At 43.0% G+C, this 19,712-nt stretch overlaps 2 pseudogenes; one reads left to right on the forward strand and one right to left on the reverse strand.

Annotated features, from left to right (window-relative positions):
• Positions 1-13,014: 13,014 nt before the first annotated feature.
• LOC122107680 lies at positions 13,015-13,154 on the forward strand (annotated as a pseudogene).
• Positions 13,155-15,465: 2,311 nt separating this feature from the next.
• On the reverse strand, positions 15,466-16,043 carry LOC122107679 (annotated as a pseudogene).
• Positions 16,044-19,712: the final 3,669 nt, after the last annotated feature.

The raw sequence follows: 19,712 nt of genomic DNA on the forward strand, positions 1-19,712 counted from the left end.
GAATACTTGGGCAGCCTTGTTTGACAGAAGTAAGAAGGATTTAGGGTCTTTTGTGTATTTTGGCAGAGGATGCTGCTGAGGAAAGGCTGGGAGGAGCAGGGTCACAGGGCCAGGACAGAATGTTCTGTGGAAGGAAGTGTACTGCTATGAACAAGTGGGGTTCAGGCTGTTTTCCATGTGGCATCCCTCAGACTTCATGGATGAGATGATGTCACTAAGTAATTAATGATTGAACCAGTGCTTAGGCTTGAACTCAGTGCCTGGGCATTGTCACTTTTTTGCTTAAGGCTAGCTCTCTACCACTTGAGCATAGCTCCACTTCTGGGTTTTTGGTGGCTAACTGGAGTAAGAGTCTCACAGATTTTCCATGCTTGGGCTGGCTTCACATCTCAATCCTCAGATCTCCACCTGCTGAATAGCTAGGATTACAGGCCTAAGCCACCAGGTGAGATGGAGTCATGTTATTCTGCGTTGCTGAGGATGGAACTCAGGGCCTCCCGCATGTTCCACAAGTGCTCAGCCCCAGCTCATAAGTGCTCACCCTGCTCCAGGATGGTTCAGTGTAATGAGAGAGCACCGTCTAGCTGCTCACACACATCCCAGCTCTGCCACACATCAGCCAAAATCATCCTGGGCACATAACAAGAAGAGAAAGTGTCCTGCTTTTGTTCTTGTTCTTTTTCTTTTTTCTTCTTCATTTTTCTTTTTTCAATGAGCAAATGCTGTCGACCAGGTATCATATCTATTTCTATATGGAAGATATAGCTTATTTTTTGTAAATAATGAGGTTATGACTTACAAAAGGATCTTGTGGCCCTTGCAAAGAACAAATTTCTGGATTAAATTAATAATGATTTCAGATTGGGGATGGCATTCCATACTGGAGTGCTTGCCTCGCATAGTTGGGGTCTTGAGTTCAATCCTTAGCATGGGTATAGAGAGTGAGCTTAAGGATTTATCCCCACCTTTAAAAGAAAAAAGGCCTGGAGATAAATCTTAGTGAAGGAATGCTTGCCTAATGTAGACAAGGCTATAGGTTCAACTTCAGTACACAATATTGATACATACATACAAACTCAAGTATAAATATGTTTATACTTTATGCATTTATTATATATACTATAGTATGACATATATATTACATATTTAGTATATAATATCTAATATAACATGTACATTATAGATGTATAATATATGATAGATGCTATAAATCCATTTTTATAGTACATAATATACATTATATAATTATGTACTATATTTTTATATTTATATATTGCAAATATCTTTCAAAAATACATATATATGTATCTTGAAATTGGCATGTATCAGTTTGTCAAGTGGACACATACATATATGCTCAGGGCAGATATAAATCCATGACTGCAGCTCCTCATGGCCCAGCCTTGGAGAGGCACTCCCTGTATGTGATCTTATATGGGTGGTCCCCAGGACTGTTTGTCAGGGAGTCCTGTAATTTCCCCAATTGCTCATGAGGATGGCCACGTTTGGAGAAGGTAGCAATGTCCACAAAGATACATGGCTGTGTGTCCTGAATTGGCATTCTAACTCAAGACTGTTTTATCTGATATTAGAATTCTAGTACCCCTGCTCCTCCCAGACTTAAGCCACTTCTGTTGGTCTGAGGAGTATTGAGCATGAAAGTTGAAGGAGGGAGCATGGATTCCAGGCACCAAGACTTAAACAGGACCCTCATAAGCATTTGAGAGAAGGGGCCAGAAGATGCTAAGGTACCTGACAATAGATATATGGTGTCAATGCCTCTAAGCAAGAAAGTGGTGAGGTCAGGCCAGTGGAGATAAAACAGTGAGGCAGGTTGTCTTCCTAACCCTCTCCATGCACTCTTGAGGCTTCCCTATATCTAGGGATTTTTTGTTCCTTCCTTTAGGGATCTTGGTCACTGACAAGACAGACAGCATCCCATCTGTAGTCTTCTGCTGAACCCCATTCCCATATCTCCTCCAACTCCCAGAACCCAAAATGGTCTTCTTACTACTTTTGTGAAACTGAAACTTCAGAAGCTCTTATTGTATTCATGAGGGATATATCCTGAAGCTTCCAGAAGTATAAACCCTATGTGCCCAGTACATACACACACTTAGTGTCTCCTGCACCTTACCATGACTGTAATCAGTACTTCTGCACTGTGGCAGTAACTTTTGCAGTTTGTAGCAGCAAAACTTGCTTGTTTTTTTAATTCTTTGGGCGTGTGTATGTGTGTGTGTGTGTGTGTGTGTGCATGTGCATGCACGCATACATGCAAGTGCATGTGTGAATGCACAGGTCACAATGGGTCTTCAAGGTAGAGCCTTGGCTTCTTTTATTCATGACTAGCTGTCACTTGGAATACAACTCTATTTCCAGGTTTTTGGTGGTTAATTGGAGATGAGTCTCATAGACTTTTCTGTCTAGGTTAGTTTTGAACCATGGTCCTCAGATCTGTCTCCTGAATAGCTAGAATTATAGCGGTAGCTGATGGCTTGTCTCTGAGTGCTCAGCCTTTGTCCTTTCCTTCCTAACGGCCCCTCCCACCCAGCTTTCAGCCTCTCGCACTCCCACTCCTCTTCCTTCCTCATCCTTTAAATTACTGGGTGATCTTCAAACACACATGACCAAATGTGGGTGTATTTATACCAAGAATCAAACCATTTCACTGGAAACAAATGACAATGGAATTTAGAAATGAGAAAATTGAGAAGGGATTTTCAGGTCCTCTTTAGGCCTCCTTCTCACCTCCAAATCATACCCTACAAAGCAATGCTTACTTGGGGCCCATCAGTAATTATGGAAAGTCCTTGTATAATGACTAGGAGTTGGGGGAGGAAGGGAGGAAACCCTGTTGTGTATGAAAGACCGCATAGGACACATGGCACTGGAGATAACAGAAGAAAAGAAAGGCTTTGCAGCCCTAGAGGGGCAATGAGGATACAGTTCTTATTCTTTTTATTTTTTTTTGGAAAGATACTATACAGAGGGTTACAGTTACATGAGTGAGGTAATGAGTACACTTCCTCTTGAACATTGTTACCCCCTCCATTGTTTTCCCCCTACCATCCCCTCCCTCCCTCCATTCCCCGAGGTTCTTTTTTTTTTTTTTTTTTAATTGTGATTAAGTGATTACATAATTTCAAAGTCACAAGTTCATTCTAACTTTCCTGGAGCAAATTGTCTATCACAGTCTGTAATATATAACAGTGTTCACATGTTATATACCATATTTGTGATCAGCAGCATGGGGATATTTAGTAGTGGTTCAACCAGATGAACGGGAGTTCTTTGTTTCTTAAGTCCTGTTAGTTTTGTCGTATCACCTAACCTTTTGGATTTAGCATCCACTTATCAGGGAGACCATGTACCGTTTGTCTCTTCGTTCTTCGCTTACCTCGCTCAACATGATTCCTTCTAGCTCCATCCATTTCCCTGCAAATGCCATTATTTTGTCATTTCTAACGGCTGCATAATATTCCATTGTGTATAGATACCACACTTTTTGGATCCATTCATCTGTGGTGGGGCATCTAGGTTGTTTCCATATCCTAGCTATTGCGAACAGTGCTGCAATAAACATGGAGGTGCACGTGTCCTTGTATATTGGTTCCTGTTGTTCAGGGTAGATGCCTAGAAGTGGTATGACTGGGTCGTAAGGGAGGTCAATCTTTAGCTTTCTAAGACGCTCCAGACTGCTTTCCAAAGTGGTTGTATAAGTGTACATTCCCACCAGCAGTGTAATAGGGTTCCTCTTCACATCCCCTCCAGCATTTGTCATTGGCTGATTTGTGGATGTGGGACATTCTGACTGGGGTAAGGTGGTATCTCAGGGTTGTCTTTATTTGGATTTCCTTCACCACCAGGGATGATGAACATTTCCTCATGTGTTTCTTTGCCATTTTTATTTCTTCATTTGAGAAGTTCCTCTTTAGTTCCCTTGCCCATTTAGTAATTGGTTTGTTAGGTTTGGGAGGGATTAGTTTCTTGAGTTCCCTGTATATACAGGATGTTAACCCCTTGTCTGATATATTGCTGGTAAATATTTTTTCCCAATTAGTTGGTTGTCTTTCTAGCTTAGTTGCGATAGATTTAGCTGTGCAGAAGCTTTTTATTTTAAGGTAGTCCCATTTGTCGAGTCTCTCTCCAACTTGTTGTGACCCTGGGACTCTGTTCAGGAAGTTCCTTCCCAGTTCTTATTCTTACCTTCTTTTTATGTATTTATTGTCAGTCATAGGGCTTTAACTCAGGGCCTAGGCACTGTTCCTGAGCTTTTCTGCTCAAGGTTAGTGCTCTACTACTTTGAGCCACAGCTCCATTTCTGGTTTTCTGGTGGTTAATTGGAGATATGAGTTTCATGAACTTTCCTACCTGGGCTGTCTTTGAACTGCAATCTTTAGGTCTCAGCCTCCTCAGTAGCTAGGGATAGCTAGGATTATAGGTGTGAGCCACTGGTATCCGGCTCTCATTCTCTCTCTCTCTCTCTTTTTTTTGCCAGTCCTTGGGCTTGACCTCAAGGCCTAGGCACTGTTCCTGAGCTGCTTCTGATCAAAGCTAGCACTCTACTACTTGAACAACAGTGCCACTTCTGGCTTTTTCAGAGTAGTTTACATGAAGAGCTGGGCTGGTTTTGAACTGAGATCCTCAGATTTCAGCGACCTGAGTAGCTAGGATTATAGGTGTGAGCCATCGGTGCCCAGCTGAAAGAAAATTATGCCAGTACTGGGGCTTGAACTCAACTTGGTTGCTGTCCTTTAATTGTCTTTTCTTTTTTTGTGTGCCAGTCCTCGAACTTGAACTTAGGGAACTGGGTGCTGTCCCTGAGCTTTTATGCTCAAAGCTAGTGGCTACCACTTTGTGCCACAGCACCATTTTCAGTTTTTTGGTATTTAACTGAAAAGTCTCACGGACTGCCCTGCCAGGGCTAGCTTTGAAATATGATCCTCAGATCTCAGCCTCCTGAATAGCTAGGATTACAGGCATGAACCACCACCAGTGGTCAGCTTATAAGAGGGCATTTTGTTGCTGTTGTTGTTTATTGCTGTGGGTCCTGGGGCTTGAACTCAGGGTCTGGGTATTGTGCCTGAGCTTTTGTTTGATCAAGACTATTTCTCTAGCATTTGAGCCACAGCTCCACTTTCTATTGATTTTTATTTTGCACACGGCTAGTGCTTTACCACTTGAGCTACATATCCACTTCTGGCATTTTGCTTGTTAATTGGAGGCAATATGTTTCCTGCCCGAACTGTCTTCAAACTGCATCCTCAGAAGTCACCTCTTTAGAAGCTAGGTTTACAGGTGTGAGCCACCAGCATCTAGCTTCTATTTTTAAATAGATTCTAGGGAGATCCTAGCAGACAGGAAAAGTCAGACAGGAAACAAAACAAAATGCCCCAAGGCAACAAGGGAGGATTCAGCTCCCTTATTATGCAACTTAGGACTCTCCTGGATCCTTGGAACTTTCCATGGTTTAACTTTCTGGCTAATTATTACCATCTGTGTGGTTGCTGGCAGCTGACTGCTGTGGCTGGCAGGCCTTTGCTTGACTCCTTGCTGGCCAGCCTGAGGTCTACACCAGCTGCAGCCAGCTGCTGAGGTGCTCTGGGGTCTTAAGGAAGTGTGCCCACTGTCTGTTGGCCAGCTGATGGGTAAGTGACTTGCCTTCTCTGCTTCCTGGCCTCTTAGAGTCGGCTCTCAGAATAGGCCTGCTTTTCCTGGCTATCTTTTCCAGCATGCTTGTGACGTGTGAATAGGGTGCATGTGGGCACAGTTTGCTCCTCCCCCAGAGGGGCTCAACAGCAAGCAGACATTGCACGCTCGTGCAGATGCTAATATGTACGTAATGGAAAATGGCCTGGATGGACTTCAGGAAATAAGCAGCTGTCAGGACATGAGGCTCACATCAGCCTAGTTTGGGAAGGCATTTAGTAGGTTTCCAGAATCATAGGCATTACAGCTGAGAAGGATCTTGGAGACTCTCCATTCTAAACCCTTCACAGCTGAAGAGAAAAAGACCTAGAGAGATAGTGAGACACGAAGGCCACAAAACAAGGGGCCCTCGATGTCACTAAGCCAAATGGTGTGTGTCACAGCCCTGAGAAGGAATTAAAGGTACAGGGCTGTTGGGTATAGCCATTTGTCCTGCTAGCCCACTCTCTACCCTTCATTTGGCTTTGTGCCCAGGCCTCAATGTCTAGGGGAAGGAAGGTGATCTGGGTTCCCTCAGCAGCTCTTATTAGGCAGCTGGCCTCCCTAGTAGGCTCTCTTCCTCTTTCCCTCTTAGGCCAAGGAAATTACCGGGTCTCCCCTCTGTACAGCTCTGGGGTTCTTTACAATTTTATTTGTTATATCTCAGACAATCCCTTTGCAAACAATCCTTTTATTAAACTCTGAAATTGGAGCATTTTACTTCCTAGGCTCAGGACACATGGCTTTATTAGAGAAGAGGAAATTTTTGTGTTACTTCTCTATTGCTAGGATGAAATATTTGTGGTCAATCAATTTCAAGGAAGAAATACTTATTTTGGCTCACAGTCCCTGGTCCATGGTGTGCTGGCTCCATTGTTTTGGACGTGTGGTGAGACAGGATGGATGGAGAGGAATGCATGGTAGGGCAGAGCTATTCACATGGCAGCTGAGAACCAAAAAGAGAAAAAGAGCCAGAGTCCCATAATTCCCTTCAAGTCCATATACCCAATGATCTAACTTCTGTTAGGCTCCACCTCTTAAAGTTTCCACCACCTTCTAATAGAACCAGAGGCTGATGACCAACTTCTTACCATGTGGGTCTTTGAGGACCTTTGAGATCCAAGACAATCAAATTTAGGAAGAAGGAATTTTAGTTTCCTGTGGGTATACTATAGTAACGAAGACCATCAATTGGATGGTTTTAAGCAATATAAATTTAGTCTTCACATTTTAGGTCAGAAATCCAAATTGGGCTTAATTGGCATTGGCAGGGCTGCACTCCCTGGAGAGGCATGTGATAACCTTTCTTTGCCTCTGGTCTCTCTGTGTTTCTAATGGCTGGCAGCATTTCTTGGTTTGCAGCCACATCCTTTTAATACTTACCACTGTGGTCACATTTGCTATCTTCTGTATAAGCTTCTCCTTTATAAGGATACTTGAGAGTATGATTTTTGAAAATTTTTTAAGAACATTCTTCCATTATCAGCCATTATAGTTTAACTAACAATATTTTCACAGCATGGCCTTATATCCAGTACACATACATATTCCCTTGGTTGGCCCACAAAATATTATTCTTAAATTATTTTTCAAATTAATTTTTCATTAGGGTTCATTTTATGTTATGTGTTTTAAAGCCCACACAGAAAATCCACAATAATCTCCATCTGAAAAAAATCTTGATTTACGTTAGTAAATAAGATAACACAAATAAGATACATTGTTCTAAATAAAAAATTTGGGCCTGATATATTTGGGGTCAGAGCAGAACAAATGTACAGGAGAAATTCTTCCAAACAATTCTAATGATATAAAAGTATCTCTGGGAAACATGCATTATTTTATTCATTCATTTTTCTTTTTTTGCTGGTACTCAGGCTTGAACTCAAGGCCAGCATATTCTCCCCTAAGTTGTTTTTTTTTTTGGTCGTGATGCTTGAACTCAGGGTCTAGGTGCTGTCCCTGAGCTTTTTCACTCAAGGCTAGTACTCTACCACTTTGAGCCATAGCTCCTCTTCCAATTTTCTGGTGGTTAATTGGAGATTAGTCTCATGGACTTTCCTGCCCAGGCTGGATTACAAACTGCAATCCTCAGATCTCAGCATTCTGAATACCTAGGCTTCTAGGTGTGAGCCACCAGTGCCTGGCTCCCTCAGCTTTTTTTAAATTTAAAGCTGGTGCTCTTTCACTTAAACTGTAGCTCTACTTTTGGTTGGTGATTGATTGGAGATTAGAGTCTCAAGGACTTTTCTAACCCAGCCAGCTTTAAACCACAGTCATTAGATCCCAGCCTGTTAGTAGCTAGGAATATAGGTGTGAATGCAAACCTGCATTCCTGAAGATGCTTTTCAACTCCTAGACCCTCTAATTCTCTTTGGACCTGGCAGCTGGATATTACCATGACACAGTCCTGTGATTCCCTGCCAACTGATTGTTACCAAGCAAAATACCTAGGGAGATGGTAGGTCCCATGATGGGGGCACAAAAAATGTACAGGGACATTTAGGGTATGGAATTTAGTGGATTTAGAGAGTTAAATCCTATACCATAAAAAGTGGCAGAGCCAGGTACCAGTGGCTTACACCTATAATCCTAGCTAGTCAGGAGGTGCAATCTGAGGACTGCAGTTCTAAGCCAGCCCAGGAAGGAAAGTTTGTGAGACCCTTACCTCCAATGAACGCTTAGAAAACCAGAAGTGGTGCTATGCCTCAAAGTGGTAGAGCACTAGCCTTGAGCTAAAGAGCTGAGGGATGGGGCCCATGCCCTGAGTTCAAGCCCCATGACTGACCAAAACAAACAAACAAAAAAAAAATGGCAGGTCCTCAGAAATTATGGCTGTATCACTATCTTTTATAGGTGAGGCCTGGAAAAGGGAGTTCTCTTATTCACAGTTGGCCAATAATTGGCACAAGACTAAAGTAGAAATCTTAGGTCCCAGTTTTTCCACTGTGCCTCTCATCATGATGACTGATTGACTTAGGCCAATGCTATGCAGAGGGCCAGTTCACAATGAGATAAGGTGCCTTCAAGAATCCAGACCAACACCTTGCTTCCTTCACTGAGACAGCCTTGCCATGAAATGAGTCATCAGGACTAAATAGGCACTTAGATAATATACATTCAGCCACAGGCCCCTCACAGCATCACAGAGAGCGGTGATAGTCTCTGGCTAGACCACAAGTAAGAGAATCGCTTCACTGGTGAGTGAGCAAACCTGTCCTTCAAATGAGTGACCACCATAGAGCAATGGGATCCCACTGCACAGATGATGTGTAGACAGGAAGTCCAGATGTGGAGCCAGTCTTTAGGAGGAAGAGCAGCGGTCCAGAGGGCTTCCACAGTAGCTGACTCCTGAGCATCATTTTTATGAGCACTGAAAAAGAAAGTCTTTCAGGAAGTACCTGCTGTCATGCATGGCACCACCATCATACAAAACATCATCTCTACCATGTGTCTCAATCCAAGAAATGTGTGAAAAGCTCAGATTTTTCTGCCTAAAATAAGAGAAACCAGGAGGGGGCGCACATTAGTATGCTTGCAGAACTTTCATATGGAAGGGCAGTAGATCAAGTCTGAATTTAATAGAATTTTGAGTGACTGCAGTGTTTCTAGCTATTATTCTAGGCATTGAGAGGTAGTTGTGGGCAAGACAAGAGAATCTCTTGGGTCTCATGATAGCAGTAGTTATGAGAAAATAACACAAATTTACATAATTTCAGAAAGAGCTAAGACAAGAAATAGGGAATGCATGCTGGGTGAGTTTGGGAGGTGCTGGTTCAGACTGCATCATTAGAAAAGTACTCCTCAAGCTTATGGTTTGTGCCACAGAGAGCTGCCACAGGAAGTCCTTGAGTAGGCAGGATCTACCAGAGATCTGCCAAGTGTCACTCAATAAAAGGGGAAGCTTTCCAACACTGTGACAAAATACCTGAGCTAAATCAACTTAGAGGGACACAGGGTTATTTTAGCTCTTGGTTTCATAGGTGTCAGTTCATGGTCACTTAGGCTGTTGTTTTAAGGCTGCCATGCATCAGTACCTTGTGACAGGAGCAATGTTTATTCCACAGCTATACACTTCAGTCAAAATTCCCTTTTCTAGGCCTTACCTGTAATAGTGATACAGCCATTATTTCCGAGGACCTGTCACTTTCTTGTTTTGGTCAGTCATGGGGTTTGAACTCAGGGCATGGGTCCTGTCCCTTAGCTCTTTAGGTCAGGGAGGGAGGAAAAGAGGGAAGGAAGAAAAAAGACTTGACGTCCACTTGTCCACCAGCAGGTTTTGGTCTCTCCATTGTGAAATGGCAGAGCACGCAGTGAAGCCAGAAGGCTGGCAGGAAGCAGGAAGGCCTGGGCTCCAGGAAGCTGTTTACTATATGAGGTTTGGGAATTAAAATCAGTATTCATAGTTCCTTATGCAAAAATAGCATCATGCATATTTCTTAAAATGCTCCTGTTTTCTGGCTAAAACTAACAAGATGCAGGGAGCCTTCAAATGCTGCCGAACAGAACTAAACATTCAGAGCAACTCTCTAGAGAGAAGCAAAGCTGAAGCTTGTCCGTAGAGGTCATGTAGAAACCTTGATCGTTTATTTTAGGATATTCAGAACCAGAAAGAACTGCCAACCTAAAAGAAAACAAAAACCAAATACCACAACAGGCTTTGTGCCTGAAGCAGGTTGAGTAACAGGGAGAATACACATGGGAAGAAGACAACAGCACAGCTGCTCTGTCTTTGGCAGTCTGCAAGTTTCCCCATCTTCCTGAAGAGAAAGCAGCATGGCACTGGGACAACCACAGCTGCCTGTGGAAACCCAGGGCCACCATGAGCACAGATAAGGATGGTGGAGAATAAATCTCTCCCTTGTCAGCTGTGGCTGCTAGTTTCTGCTTTCTCAGGATCCTGTGGGGAACACTTCGGTCAAAGGTTGAAAAATGACTTCAGTCATTTTTCTTACTTGTGGTTACTTGTTTTATTTTGTGTCTATGCTGGTACTAGGACTTAAGGCCTGGGCATTCTCCTTTAGCTTATTTTGCTCAAGGCTGGTGCTCTAGCACTTGATCATCAGCTCCACTTCTGGCTTTTTGGTGGTTAAATGGAGCCTCACAAATTTTCCTGCCCAGACTGGCTTCAAATTGGGATCCTCTATAGATTTTAGTCTTTTGAGTAGCTAAAATTACAGGCGTGAGCCACTGGCATCCAGTTCAGTCACATAGTTTTGACTTCTGTTCAGCTCCTGGATTCAGACTGTTATGGATATCATAATCATTTTCTTCAACACTGGGGATCTAACATGGTGTGGGAAACAGTAGCAAGTACCCCTGACTCCAGGAAGGGCTCTAATCCTTCCTCTAGAACCTAGTAAAGCACGAGATGGCCTAGCAGGAACTTGGGGTGACAGTGAGAAACAGAATACTAAGATCACCTGAGCCAAAGCAGGCCAAAGAAACCACTAGGATCATGTCTAAATCTCACCCAATGTAGGAATTGTCTCAAGATTTCAAGATTAGCAGACCTCTGCTTGGAATAATCAAAGATATTTCTGGCTGACATATGTACAATACTTAGATCCTTCCCTAAGAATGGACTTAGCAACCCAGCTTCACAAGGAGGTTAACTGATCACCTGTCCTATAGCATGTCACCCAGGAGGGTCTGTCTCAGCTTTGTAGCTGAGATGAGTCTTCTCAGCAAGCCCTACCAAGGCTGAGCAAGGCAGGAGTATAAAGTCTTGGACATTTTTTGCCCAGCCTAAGATTCCTCCCTAGGGCTCCCTACAGGGCTAGCAGAGACTTTGTCAGACCTGTATTTTAACCTGAAAGTTTTCTTGCCCAATCTCTTTCTTTCCTGCTATAGTTTGAACGTAGAATGTTGCCCAAAGATCCATGGTGCTGTGGGAGGTGACAGAATCTTTAAGAAATGGAGCCCATAGTACTCTACCTGACTTAAGTAACTGTAATCCCTCTGTACATCCTCTTTATAATAACAATTAAAAGAGGGGGAGCCTAATTGAAGAAGGTTAGATGGGGGGGGGTCTGCTCTTGAATGACTATATTAAGAACTCAGTCCCTCTTGTTTTCTTTCCTTTCTCTTTATTCTTTTCTTTTTTTTCTGGTGCTGGTACTAGGGCTTGAACTCAGGGCCTGAGTACTGGCACTTAGCTTTTTCACTCAAGGCTGGCAATTTACAACTTGAGCCATACCTCCACTTCTAGTGTTTTGGTGACTAATTGGACATAATCTTCTCCTGCCCAGGCTAGCTTCAAACCTTGATTTTCAGATTTCAGCCTCCTGAGTAGCTAGGATTACAGGTGTGAGCCACTAGCACCTGACTGGAAGTCAAGTCATAGTGATAAAACCTTTCCCACCCTCCCAACCCCAGGACTAGAAAGTAAGGTTAGAATCCATGTTTAAAAACACAAAAGTTGCCTTAGGTCACTAACTGCAAAATTAAATGCGACCTCAAAAAAGTACTGAGTTTATATTCTTTTTTAAATTACCTTATTATTATTATAAAGATGATGTACTGAGGGATTACAATTACACGAGTCAGGTAATGAGTATATTTCCTTTTATATAATGTCTTCTGTTCCCTCTCTCCCAGTCCCTTTCTCCCATCTCCACCCATGAGTTGCATAGTTCATTTTCATTAGTGTCCAATAAGCTACATTGCTGTGCTTTTTCACCCTTTTTCCTTTGAGTAGAATTTATATTCTAAAAACATTTGTGGTAACTGAGTCCAAGATGTTTGAGTTATAGGCAGGTTCTGCCTCACCAATGCCTGAACACAATAGCCTGCATTTAAAAGGTCAATTATTATTATTATTATTATTTTGGTCCGGTCGTGGGGCCTGAACTCTGGGCCTGGGCGCTGTCCCTCAGCTCTTCAGCTCAAGGCTAGCACTCTACCCCTTGAGCCACAGCGCCACTTCCGGCTTTTTTCTTTTTTGCTTATGTGGTGCTGAGGAATCTAACCCAGGGCCTCATGCATGCAAGGCAAGTGCTCTACCACTGAGCCACCTTCCCAGCCCTGATTATTTTTTAAGTAATAAAAAGCACCCAGAGGGCCAGGCACTGATGGCTCACACCTATCATCCTAGCTACTCAGGAGGCTGAGATCTAAGCATCACAGTTTGAAGCCAGCCTGGATAGGAAAGTCTATGAGACTCTTATCTCCAATTAACCACGCAAAAACTGGAAGTGGCATTGTGGCTCAATTGTGGCACTAGCCTTGAGCAAAAGAGCTCAGGGACCCAACCGGCTTGGAGCCAACCAGAATTCTACGCCTGCCAACGTTCTCTCGGGAGCCACCAGGCCTCCAGTCAAGATGAGTGATAAACCAGACATGTCTAAAGTGGAGAAGTTTAACAGATCAAAACTGAAGAAAACTAATACAGAGGGGGGAAAAAAACTCTTCCTTCAAAGGAAACTATCCAGCAGGAGAAAGAATATGATCAAACATCCTAAAATGCAGATTGCCTCTCAAGAGGAAACTTCAACATCACCTGACATTCTTGCTTAATTTAGTCTTATTTCTGTAAAATTATGTGTTTATGGAGACTTGAGGCACCTATAGATGGTTTCTTTTCTATGTTCCCTGGCTAAGAGGTCAACTGTAGCCAATGTCCCCTTAAATTTGTTTTTAAAGTGAAATTTCAGATGGTAGATGGCATGCTGTCAGTAATCTCACGATTGATGACCTTTGTGGGTGTGGTCCTTGTGCCCCCTAGGGAGTGAGTCAGTTTAACTTACAATGAATGAGTGCCTTCTGCTTCATAATCCTTTGTAGTCTCTTAATTTTCATTTATAATAAAGCATTAAAAATATTTTTTAAAAAAAGAGCTCAGGGACAGTGCCCAGGCCCTGAGTTCAAGCCACATGACTGACCAACCCCACCTCTAAAAAAAGAGCACCCAAAGGGCTGAGTGTCAGTGACTTCTACCTGTAATGCTATCTTCTCAGGAGGCTGAGAACCTGGAGGATTGCAGTTCCAAGCCAGCCTCAGCAGAATAGTCTTTGAGACTCCATCTGCAATTAGCTAGAAAACTGCTAGACTGGAAACATGATTCAAATGGTAGAGTGCTATTTATAAGCAAGAAAGCTGAGCAAGAAGCCTCAGTTCAAGCCCTGGACACACACAAATAGACACACAGAGGCCACAGCATCCTTGAACTGTGATCAAAGAATAAAAGTGACAAGAAAATGAAATACAAAACAAAAATCTTTCTTGAGAATAAAGGTTGAACTTGTGTACTTGGGAGTAAGAGACCAGTGGTACAGTCTGCAGCACTAGCTTAATTTTAGCAACTTCTAAGAACTTATAGGTGACAGTTACATCACTTTGAAATGAGAGAACAAAGACTTTTTCTTTGTACCAGAATTTGGTTTTGAAAGCACAAAGTATTAGGGAACAGTTCTACAGAGAGTGGCTAATGGAAAGACAAGATTTCTGAGAATCTGCCTTGGCAAAATGGGCTGGCAAGTTACTCTGAAAACTTACCTTTCAAAGAAATGACTCACCTGACTTCATTCTCTTCCAGTCCCAGGGTGTCCAAAGCCCCCCTCACCACCCCCGTGCCCATGATCACTCTTTACAGTATAGTGAGAACAAATTCAAGGCAAACCACCAAAAGATAATTCCTCCTTGACACAATATAAATGAGTTTTATTGTTGTTGTTTTGGGCCAATACTACGTACGGCTTGAACTCAGGGCCTGGGTACTGCCCCTTAGCATTTTTATTCAATGCTGGTATGCTACCATTTAAGCCACAGCTGTACTTCTTTTGATTTTCCAGTAGTTCATTGGAGATAAGAATCTCATGGTCTTTCCTGCCTGGACTGTCTTAAGTTGTAATCCTCAGATCTCAGCCTTCTGAGTAGCTAGACTTATAGGTGTAAGCCTATAGTAATAGGTGCCTGGCTTTCTTAGCTTTGACTTTTCACTGTGTTTAGTCGGTACCAAAGCAATAAGCGAGACAGAGATAGGATGTGGTCTTTCAAATGTTTCCCAGAGGCTACTGGCAGGCCTCAGGTCTTGCCTCAACTAGCACTTTTATGAAGATGAATCCAGATACATTATGAAGGAACTGGAGGGCTTGCATCAGAAGCACTGATAAAGCCTGGATTTGCATGGCATTCATGGCTGGGATGGATTTATGGACAGTTTTAGCCGGAAAAAGTGGAGGGTTCTGGGGCTGGGAAGGTGGCTCAGTGGTAGAGCCCTTGCCTTGCATGCCGGAGGCCCTGGGTTCGATTCCTCAGCACCACATAAGCAAAAAAGAAAAAAGCCGGAAGTGTCGATGTGGCTCAAGTAGTAGAGGGCTAGACTTGAGCTGAAGATCTGAGGGACAGTGCCCAGGCCCAGAGTTCAGGCCCCATGACTGGACCCCCCCCACCCCACCACCCCCCCCCCCCAAAAAAAAGTGGAGGGTTCAAGCTGGTTTCCTACTGCCATCTAGTGGTACAGTAGGGTACAGTACATGTTGGCAGGGCTGCTGCATACAGTTCAGCATGTAATTCTTCCAGGCCTTGGGGGGTTTTACATCAAGATAACAGAATTTTTTTTTTTCTGCCCAGTTGAATGATGAGCCTATTGAATAGGATTTATTTTGGCTTAAGCTTATAGAAATCAGATAATTTCTTTTTTTTTTTTTTAGGTACCAAATTTCTTTATTTGAAGGAATGGTACAAATTAGAAGCACTTAGGATGTTCTGGTACAACTTATAGAAACATGCATGCACTGCCCTGGTGACCAGAAGTCACGTGTGGCTTTGGGGGAATCAGCCCAAGGCTTAGCTCTCATCACGTTCTCTCAGAGTATGCTTGTCAAAGAGATACTCTGCCATGCCAGATTCAGGGGCTCCCATCTTGTGCAAGTTGGTGACATGGTCACCCAATTCTTTGATGGATTTCACCTGCTCATTCAGGTAATGAGTCTCAATGAAGTCACACAAGTGGGGGTCATTTTTGTCAGTGGCCAGTCTGTGCAGTTCCAGTAGTGACTGATTCACACTTTTTTCCAAGTGCAGTGCACACTCCATCGCATTCAGCCCGCTTTCCCATCATCACGGTCTGGTTTCTTGACATCCTGCAGGAAGATGCGGCCACCTCGCTGGTGCTGCAGCTTCATCAGTTTCTCTGCATGCTCTCTCTCCTCATGAGATTGGCGAAGGAAATACTTAGCAAAGTTCTTCAAAGCCACATCATCTCGGTCAAAGTAGTAAGACATGGACAGGTAGACATAGGAGGCGTAGAGCTCCAGGTTGATCTGGTGGTTGATGGCGGCCTCCGAGTCCTGGTGGTAGTTCTGGCGCACCTGCGAAGGGGATGCAGGTGTCATGGCGGCTGCTAGGAGAGACGGAGTAGCGGAGACCCCGGTCGGTCCGAGGATGCGGTGAAGAGGTGGCGGGAGGTTGGTGGCTCAGAGCGGGCGGCTGGGATGGGAGAGGTGGAGGGGTGGAGCGCCGGGTTCTGTTCAAGCACTGTTTTTTTTTTTTTTTTTAAATTTTATTTTATTTTATTTGAGAACATACTGTACAGAGGGGTTACAACTACATGGGCAGGATAATGCATACATTTCTTACCAAGCATTGCAGCCTCCTCCTTTGTTTACCCTTCACCTCCCTCCCCAGCCTCCCCCCTCCCTCCCACCCAATCGTACCCCCCCCCCCACCGACATTGTAAAGCTGGTTTTGACATGACATTTTGTACTTCTCATTGTTGCAACAGGTCCACCTGAATCCTTAAACGACTTGTTTGTCCCCATCTCCTCCACATGTTATACTGACATCAAATATAGTGAAAGCGGGGGTTACACTGTGGGGGAGGGACATACAAAGCAACAAAGAAATAATCTTATAAATGCGTTAGAAACACATGCATGAAAGAAACAAAAACATTAAAATACATATTTGAGGTTTCGTTTTCCTAACATCACATTATCTGACTTTTTCCGCTTGACTCATACCTATACTAGATATTGCAAATAAGGGAAACCATGGGACCTATGTTTCTTTGGGCCTGGCTTACTTCACTTAATATAATTTTTTCCAAGCCTTTCCATTTCCTAACAAATGGGGAAATGTCATTCTTTCTGATGGAGGCATAGAATTCCATTGTGTATATATACCACATCTTCTTGATCCATTCATCTTCTGAGGGGCATCTGGGTTGGTTCCATGTCTTAGCTATGGTAAATAATGCTGCAATAAACATAGTTGTGCTGGTAGCTTTAGTGTGGCCTTGTTTGTGATCATTTGGGTAAATGGCAAAACCTCCCATGCTCCTGGATTGGAAAGATTAACATCGTGAAAATGGCAATACTTCCCAAGGCTATCTACAAATTCAACGCAATACCTATCAAAATTCCACCCTCATTCTTCAAGGAAATAGAAGAGGCAATCCAAAAATTCATATGGAACAATAAAAGACCCCGAATAGCAAAAACGCTCCTCAACGGAAAGAACACTGCTGGAGGAATATCAATACCAAATTTCAAACTCTACTATAAAGCCATAGTAATCAAAACAGCTTGGTATTGGCATAAGAACAGACCTCAGGACCAATGGAACAGAATTGAAAACCCAGAAATGAACCTACAGACCTATAGCCATCTAATCTTCGATAAGGGAGCTAAAACAATAGAATGGAAGACAGACAGCCTCTTCAGTAAATGGTGCTGGCAAAACTGGTTAACTACATGTAGAAAACTAAAGCTAGATCCTTATATATCACCCTGCACCAGAATCAACTCCAAATGGATCAAAGACCTTGAAGTCAAAGCAGACACTCTGAAAACATTACAGGATGGAATAGGAGAAACCCTGGGTCTCCTTGGCTCAGGCCGAAATTTTCTGAATAGAGACCCGGAAACACAACAAATCAAAGAAAGGCTGGACAAATGGGATTGTATAAGGTTGCAGAGCTTCTGCAGGGCAAATGACATAGCTAGCAAGATCAATAGAAAGCCCACGGACTGGGAGAAGATCTTTACTAGCCATACAACGGACAAGGGTCTCATATCTAAAATATACTTGGAACTCAAAAAATTAAACCACCCAACAACAAATCCTCAAAGAAACAACTGCCCAATAAGTAAGTGGGCGAAAGACTTAAAGAGAAGCTTCTCTGAAGAAGAAAGAAGGATGGCCAATAGACACATGAAGAAATGTTCAACATCCCTAGCCATAAAAGAAATGCAAATCAAAACAACATTGAGATATCACCTCACTCCAGTTAGAACAGCAAAAATCAAGAACTCTAACAACAACAGATGCTGGAGGGGATGTGGACAGAAAGGAACCTTACTTCATTGTTGGTGGGAATGTAAACTTGTTCAACCACTTTGGAAAGCAGTATGGAGGTTCCTCAAAAGACTCCACATAGAGCTCCCCAATGACCCAGCAATCCCACTTTTGGGCATGTTCAAGCACTGTTGAAGCAGGAAACGGCGGCGACTCTCGGCCAGGATCGTCTGAAGAAATCAGATAATTTCTATATACATATTTTCTACATAAATCTATAGTCTCAGAAAATTAAGGAAGTGGAAGATATTTTTTCTTTTTAAAAAATTATGTTTAAGGGCTGAAAAGGTGGCTCAATGGTAGAGCGCTTGCCTTGCATGCATAAGGCTCTGGGTTCTATTCCTCAGCACCACATAAGCAGAAAAAAAAAGCCAGAAGTGGTGCTATGGCTCAAGTGGTAGAGTGTTAGCCTTGAACTGAAGAGCTGAGGGACAGTGCCCAGGCCCAGAGTTCAGGCCCCTCGACCGGACCCCCCCGCAAAAAAGAAAATTATTGGAAATAATGATACCTGGCCAATGTAGGGTAGGTTTAGAGATTCATGGTATCAGGGATTCGGGCTTCTTATTCTTGATACATGGCTTCCACCACTATGAGATTAAACATGGCTCTTTGCATTCAGCTGTCACATCAGCATTCCAGCCAGCAGGGAAAAGTACCTACCCCCCCCCCAAAAAAAATTAAAGACTCACCTCTCCCTTCCTCATTAATGGTACATCCCAGAAACTGAACTTGACACTATAACATTAGCTAATACTTGGTAGCATGGCTACCTATCTGTAATGGAGACCAGAAAACGTACTATTCATAATAGCTATGTTTCTATTTGAAAATAAGGGTTTTGCTTTTTTTTTTTTTTTAACTAATAGAGTACAGTTGTCAGGAGATGTTAATGCCTATGACTGAAACTGGGTGTTTGGACCCCAAGGCTAAAGTCCAGGGGTCCAAACGTAGGTCCACTATATACCAAATATATATATACCACTATATACCAGTACATACACACACGCACACACACACACACACACACACACCACTATATACCAAATAAAAAGACACAATGAAGGGCATAGAGAGGAGATTTATTACATGGACGCCATGGAAGAGGGCACTTTTGTACACCTTCCAGCCATATTCTGGTTAGTATGCTGGCTTCAGGTTCAAGAGAGAATTGGGGGTTGGGGGGTGAGAAGGTATGGACGTTTAAACAGTTCCAAGTCACAGGTGTGGTCTGGTTGACCATTAGCTTAGACTTTGTCCTTGAAGGAGATCCAGAGAATTACTATCAGTCTATCACCTGGACACAAGAGAAACATTACCTGCTGATTGACTTCCTGAATTTTGGGCTCTTTCCTTTAAGATGATAAAAAGACATTGCAGTTTACTTTCTACACACTATGCTTATCAGTGAAGCTTTCCTTTCCTAGAACCCAAGTTGATTGCAAAGTTACAGAAGCAGTAGTAGTTCAGACCAAAGGGACTTTTAGTTAATTCTAAACTTGAGGGACTTTTAGTTAATTAACAAGGCTCCACCAAAGCATCTCTTAGGTTGTATCAAACATGACTGAGAGATTCCAGACTTATTCCAATTATTCAGCATTGCTTTCCATTGCTCAGTTCCTTCAGTTTTGTTGTTCTTTACTGAGAGATGGGCTCTGGAGTTTGAACTCAGGTCTTGTGAATTCTCGGCAAGTGCTATGTTACTGAGAGAGATACCCCCAGTC

Source organism: Dipodomys spectabilis, unplaced genomic scaffold (assembly GCF_019054845.1).
Source record: "Dipodomys spectabilis isolate Male_0828 unplaced genomic scaffold, ASM1905484v1 ptg000052l, whole genome shotgun sequence".
In the NCBI taxonomy this organism is placed as follows: domain Eukaryota; kingdom Metazoa; phylum Chordata; class Mammalia; order Rodentia; family Heteromyidae; genus Dipodomys; species Dipodomys spectabilis.